Source organism: Oratosquilla oratoria, chromosome 40 (genome assembly GCF_046742065.1).
Source record: "Oratosquilla oratoria isolate Oo_2021 chromosome 40, ASM4674206v1, whole genome shotgun sequence".
NCBI lineage: Eukaryota > Metazoa > Arthropoda > Malacostraca > Stomatopoda > Squillidae > Oratosquilla > Oratosquilla oratoria.
The window spans coordinates 27,484,130-27,490,410 of record NC_134816.1 but is presented as its reverse complement, the minus strand read 5'-3'; the positions used below and the strand labels follow the sequence as shown (position 1 = coordinate 27,490,410).

General features: G+C 37.7%; 1 long non-coding RNA gene across 1 annotated transcript in view; it reads left to right on the top strand.

Moving 5' to 3' along the window:
• Positions 1-1,688: 1,688 nt before the first annotated feature.
• Positions 1,689-6,281, top strand: part of LOC143020850 (uncharacterized) — a 6,072-nt gene continuing 1,479 nt past the window's right edge. Inside the window, exons 1-2 of the long non-coding RNA XR_012965945.1 lie at positions 1,689-1,787; positions 5,689-5,704. This is a non-coding gene — a long non-coding RNA (uncharacterized LOC143020850). The remainder of the gene's footprint in view (positions 1,788-5,688; positions 5,705-6,281) is intronic.

Sequence of the window (6,281 nt, the reverse complement as noted above, 5' to 3'; positions counted from 1 at the left end):
TTTAGTTTAGGTTGTTAGTTTAGGTTAAGTTAGTTTAGTTTAAGTTAGTTTAGGTTAAGCTAAATTAATTTAGGTTATGTTAGTTTAGATTAAGTTAAGTTGGTTTAGTTTAAGTTAGTTTAGGTTAAGTTAGTTTAGGTTATGTTAGTTTAGGTTAAGTTAGTTTAGGTTAAGTTAGTTTAGGTTAAGTTAGTTTAGGTTAAGTTAGTTTAGGTTAGGTTAGGTTTAGGTTATGTTAGTTTAGGTTATGTTAGTTTAGGTTATGTTTGTTTAGTTTAGAGTAGGCTATATTAGGTTAGGTTAAGTGAGGCTAGGGTACGCTATGTTAGGTTAGTTTAGGCTAGGTTAAGTTTGGTTAGGTTAGGCGTCACAACATTACTGTGTTACTGTTTACTTAAATACTATACGTGGTCAGTAATTTTTATCACGTTCAGACTCCTCTCCCCCAAATATTACGTTCAGCCCCCCTCCCAAAAAAAAAAAAAAAAAAAAAAACGTAAATATGGAGGACCCTTACCAGGTCATAAGTCTAGGCTACGGGCCAAGCTAGCTTTAGACCGGGTAGAGCGAAATTCGAAAAATTACCATATAATTTCTTCCGTTCTCTGTCGAGTCATCTCCCTCTCCACCTCTCTCTCTCTCTCTCTCTCTCTCTCTCTCTCTCTCTCTCTCTCTCTCTCTCTCTCTCTCTCTCTCTCTCTCTCTCTCTCTCTCTCTCTCTCTCTCTCTCTCTCTCTCTCTCTCTCTCTCTGTCTGTATCTCTCAAATTACCATATAATTTTTACATTTTCTGTTGGGTCATCCCCCTCTGTCTCTCTCTCTGTCTCTCCCTCTCTCTGTCTCTCTCCTTTTCTCTGTCTGTCTCTCTCTCTCTCTCTCTCTCTGTCTGTCTGTCTGTCTTTCTGTCTGTCTGTCTTTCTGTCTGTATCTCTCAAATTACCATATAATTTTTACATTTTCTGTTGTCATCCCCTCTCTGTCTCTCTCTCTGTGTCTCTCTCAAATTACCATATAATTTTTACTATTTCTGTTGAGTCATCCCCCCCCCGGTCTCTCTCTCTCTCTCTCTCTCTCTCTCTCTCTCTCTCTCTCTCTCTCTCTCTCTCTCTCTCTCTCTCTCTCTCTCTCTCATAAACATACTCTGGTATGTTTATAAAAGTAGATGAAAATGAAATAAGATAAACTAAAAGTAAATCATGAAACACAGTAGCTATCCATACTCACAGCTTATATCTGCCTTAGTACATATCTGGTACCATAGACAAAGGAGCTACACTCGTGGAGCCCCGTAGTAAAGGAGGGGAGAAAGAGGGAGGAGGAGGGTGGAAGATGGAGGAAAGAGAGGGGAAGGAGGGTGTGGAAAGGGTGGAGTAGGGTGGGAGGAGAGGGGGGGAATGGTGTGTGTGGGGTGTTGGGGGGGGTGCTAGTCATCCGGGGCAACATCTCGAAAAGAAACTCAGTGTGTCCCAACGTAACCTCTTTCTTTCTCTGCTGCTGCTGCTGCTGCTGCTGCTGCTGCTGCTGCTGCTGCTGCGACCCTAGCGAGATGATAAAACGGGGCGACCTGGCCGTGGCTACCGGACTTCTGCCCTCGCAGCCGTCGACGAAGGAGGTCTTCGAGTCGCTCCAGAGCGTCTGTCGCAACTGAAGAGGAAGAAGAAGAGAAGAGAAAAGAAGACGGAAAAGAAAACGAAGAGGAAAAAGATATCTCCACCAATATGTCTTCCGTTGTTGTTGTTCTTCTTGTCGTCACACTTTCCCTCGTAAGCGACGCATTGGATATCCAGGTAAAATGTGGATACAAGTAGATAAATGTAAATACTGGGAATAATAATAACAATAGTAATGATAATAATAATGCTGATAAAAATAATACTAGTAATAATAATATCAATGAATAGTATAACAAAATAATAATGATAATAACTATAAATAATAGTAATAATAATAATTGTAATTATAATCATAAAATGCTTATGATACTTATAATGATAATGATTTTGATAATAATGATAATAATAATAAGATAAATGTGAAAGAATATTTAACAGAATTATCCCCCTCCCCCCTCCCGTGGAAAGGTTTCATAATCTTATCAGATGTCGCCAGGTGATTTAAATTCAGCCGAGAGCAGGATTCCATATTTTCTTTGATGATACATTTTATAAGAAATAGGTGCAAACAATATATCTAGCAAGATTATTGTTGTTGTTGTTGTTATTATTATTATTATTATTATTATTATTATTATTATAATAATATTATTATTATTACTATTATTATTATTATTATTATTATTATTATTATTATTATTATTATTATCATATTATTATCATATCATATTATTATTATATTATTATTATATTATCATATTATTATTATATTATCATATTATTATTATATTATGATTATTATTAATATTATCATTCTTATTATCAGTATTATTACATACATACATACATATACCAAGGACTTTTCCCCCTTACCAGGGAGGTAGCCAAAAAGGACAAGGCATAAAATCATTCCCACCCATTTCATCCCCGAAAACACTCCACACCCCTCCACCCTCCCTCCCATCTTAGCACCTAGATGACGGGTCATCCCTGCACCCTGTCCACTGCCCTGGGTCAGAAGCAGTGTCACAAGACACAGCACATCCACAGCACATCCACAGCAAGGCCGCTTCATTAAATCGGCGACCCCCCTCTCCGTCCCTCCATATAAAGGAGAGGACGGGGAGAAATCCCTTCGGGCTGCGTCAAAAAATTTTGCTTACACACACTACCTCACCCCCCATTCCCCCGTCCATTCCACCGTCCATTCCACCGTCCATTCCACCTCATGCATCACAACATTTTCCATATACAACCATTCTCCATTCACCCCTGTCTTCTGTCCTCTCCCGTCCTTCCTCAACAGACATTCCCCTCTTCCCCAAAGCCCTCTTCACCCCATCCATCCATCTCATCCTAGGACGTCCCCTCATGTTGACTCTCTCCACATCTGCCTTCCATACCTCCTTTACTAGTCTTTCTTCACTCACTCTTTCATCAACCCTATCTCCCAGCTCCCTTTCCACCCCTGTTCTCCTCCTCACCTCCTCATTTCTCACTCTATCTAGCCTAGTAACCCCCATCATACTTCTCAGACACTTCATCTCAAACACATTCAAGTTCCTTCTCTCTTCCTCTCTTATGTTCCATGTTTCTGCTCCATACAGTGCTGTTGGCACAATCACTCCTTCATACAGTCTCCTCTTAGCATCCATTCCTAAATGTCTATTCCTCATTACACTTTTTAAACCACCAAGGCATTTACTCGCTTCTCTCAATCTACATTCTACCTCCACCTTCACTCCACCTTTTCCTGCCACATTTGCACCCAAATATCTAAAACTATCCACTTCCTCCAGTTGCTCTCCCTTAATGCTCACTTCCAGATTACTGCCACTTTCACCCCTTGTACATCTCATCACCTTACTTTTACCCACATTTATCTTTAGCTTTCTTCTATCACACATTCTCCCAAACTCTGTCACCAACTTCCTCAATCCCTCCTCCGATCCTGCCACAAGCGCAGTGTCGTCCGCAAACAACAACTGGCTCACCTCCCACTTTTCTCCATTTTCCTTAATCATCTCCCATCCCTGACCCGCTACCCTTGCATTCACCTCTCGCACCACCCCATCCATGTACAGCCAGGGTGACATAACGCATCCCTGACGATGTCCCACCTTTACCTCGAACCACTCACTCTCTCCATTTCTAATCCTGACACATGCTCTACTACTTTCATAAAAACTCTTGCCAGCTCCTAGAAGCTTTCCTCCTATCCCGTATATCCGCATAACCTCCCACAGTGCCTTCCTGTCTACCCTGTCATAAGCCTTTTCCAGATCCATAAAAGCCCAAAATGCATTCTTACCCTTTCCTAAAGCTTTCTCGCATATCTGTCTTGCCAAAAAAGTCTGATCTACACAACCTCTACCTCTCCTAAACCCACACTGTTCCTCACAATTACTCCCTCTGTTCGTCTTCTAATCCTCTCAGTCAAGACTCTCCCATAAGCCTTCCCAACTACACTTAACAAGCTAATCCCTCTGAAACTACTACATTCACACTTGTCCCCCTTTCCCTTGTAAAGGGATCATTACCATGGTTATTATTACTATTGTCATTATTATCGTTATTACATATTATCATTACCATTATCATTATTACTATTATTATTATTATCATCATCACCATCATCACCATCACCATCACCATCACCATCACCATCACCATCACCATCATCATCATCATCATTTTGTGTCTTTATAAGCTATTCAACGGAACGAAACGGGAAAAGTAAAGGATAACAATCACTATGTTGCAGTAAAGCAATCTCCATACGCCTAAAAACGTACAAAAGAATACAAGAAAAAAAATGTAATTAAAAAAATAGAGAATGAAGACAGGTATAGAAATGGTCATTACAAAATTACCAGAAACGCGTTACTAAATGTGTCACACATAAACTTGATTTTAATTTGTATGTCGTATAAATCGTTACTGTATAATTAGATTTACAATCATTTAGTATCCATTTTGTTAAGTGTCTGTTAGCTTATGGTACACGTTTCAAACCAGATTACCAGCTAGATAATGAATGTAGTCATTTGCATTTTACACGTTCATTTTATTTGAAATATTACTGGTTTATAGGGAAATATTACTTTTTTTTTTATCAAATGTTGAAAGCCATTCAGTAGAATATATCACATTTTTTATCATATGAATATTTTTGCATTTTGCAACAAGAAAGTAATTTGTGACTGTGATATATCTTTGTTCAATGTTGATTCCATTGCTGTACGATTGAATTCATACATTTCGGCGTATCATAGATGACAACAATACGACAAGAAAATAGAGAAAAACCATTAATAGGTTAACAAAAGTAGAGAAAAGATAAATAGTGTAAATTCTATTACAGTTTGAATAAGTCCCGCTGTTTACTTAATTGGTGACCAGGGCGTTAGCGAGCTATCGGTCATTGTGACACAACACATTCATCGCTCAGTTAACTCCTTGATCACGGCGACTGACGAACGAAACAATATAAAACAAACTATAATTTATGAACTACAAATGGACGTCGCATGTGCTGTAATTCATTTATTTTCATTTATGAATTAATTCGTCTGGTTCTCTATGTATTTGTTTATTATTTATGTATTTATCTATATATACATTTATATATTTGTTTACCTATGTATTTATTTCTTTATCAATATAATTATTCATTTATTCGTTTAGTTAATTATTCGTTTATTTTATTCATTATTATTATCATTAATATCATTATTATATTATTAGTATTATTAATGTCACTATTATTATTACTGTTACTATTATTATTATTATTATTATTATTATCATAATGATAATCATTATCATCATTATCATCATTGTTATTATCATATTACTATTATCATTATTATTATTATTATTATTATTATTATTATTAATCATCATATTACTATTATCGTTATTATCATCACTATTATCATTGTCATGATTATTATTATCATTGTGGGCATAACCTCCATCCATTACGCCCTTTTTTGTGTCGTAAAATAAATTTAATTTGAACATTTTGAAAAGAAAATCATTCAATAACAAATTCTCTATTCTATTTCCACAGAAAATCAACATAAACGGTACGTATAAACGGTGTCTGTATGTATTAAGTATTTTCCTCTGCTATAGATTCCTGTAGTTCTACAAAACAACTTAGTAACTTAGAAAAGGGGTTTTAGGTAATCTTGATTACATCAAGGATCTGTGAGTAGTACCTTCTTGTTGGGATCCTACAAAACGGACGTCTAATAGAAACATCTCCCTGATGCCTGTCTGCTAAACCCAGTCGAGTGGACATTTTGGAGGTGCAGCCTCGGGGACTGTCACTTGATCCCCGGACTATACCCCCCCCCCACATTTTTTTTTTCTACACATGAAGAACGGACAACCGGGGACAGCTCTTAAAAGATAAACAGATAGAATCCTGTTAGTATTCAACATCTATACAAGTCCGCCTTGCCTTTTTCTTTTTGGCTAACCCCCTTGTAAGGGGGAAAAAGCCTTGGTATATGTATGTATACAAGTGCGCTTGTAGCGTCATCTGAAACGTGGTGTTCCCGCATTCGCTTAGTCATGGGTTCGAGTCCCGTACTCCTTTCTCTCCGATTCCCACCAGTGACTGCTCGTTACCTGCCCCCCAACAGGGCAAAGGTGACG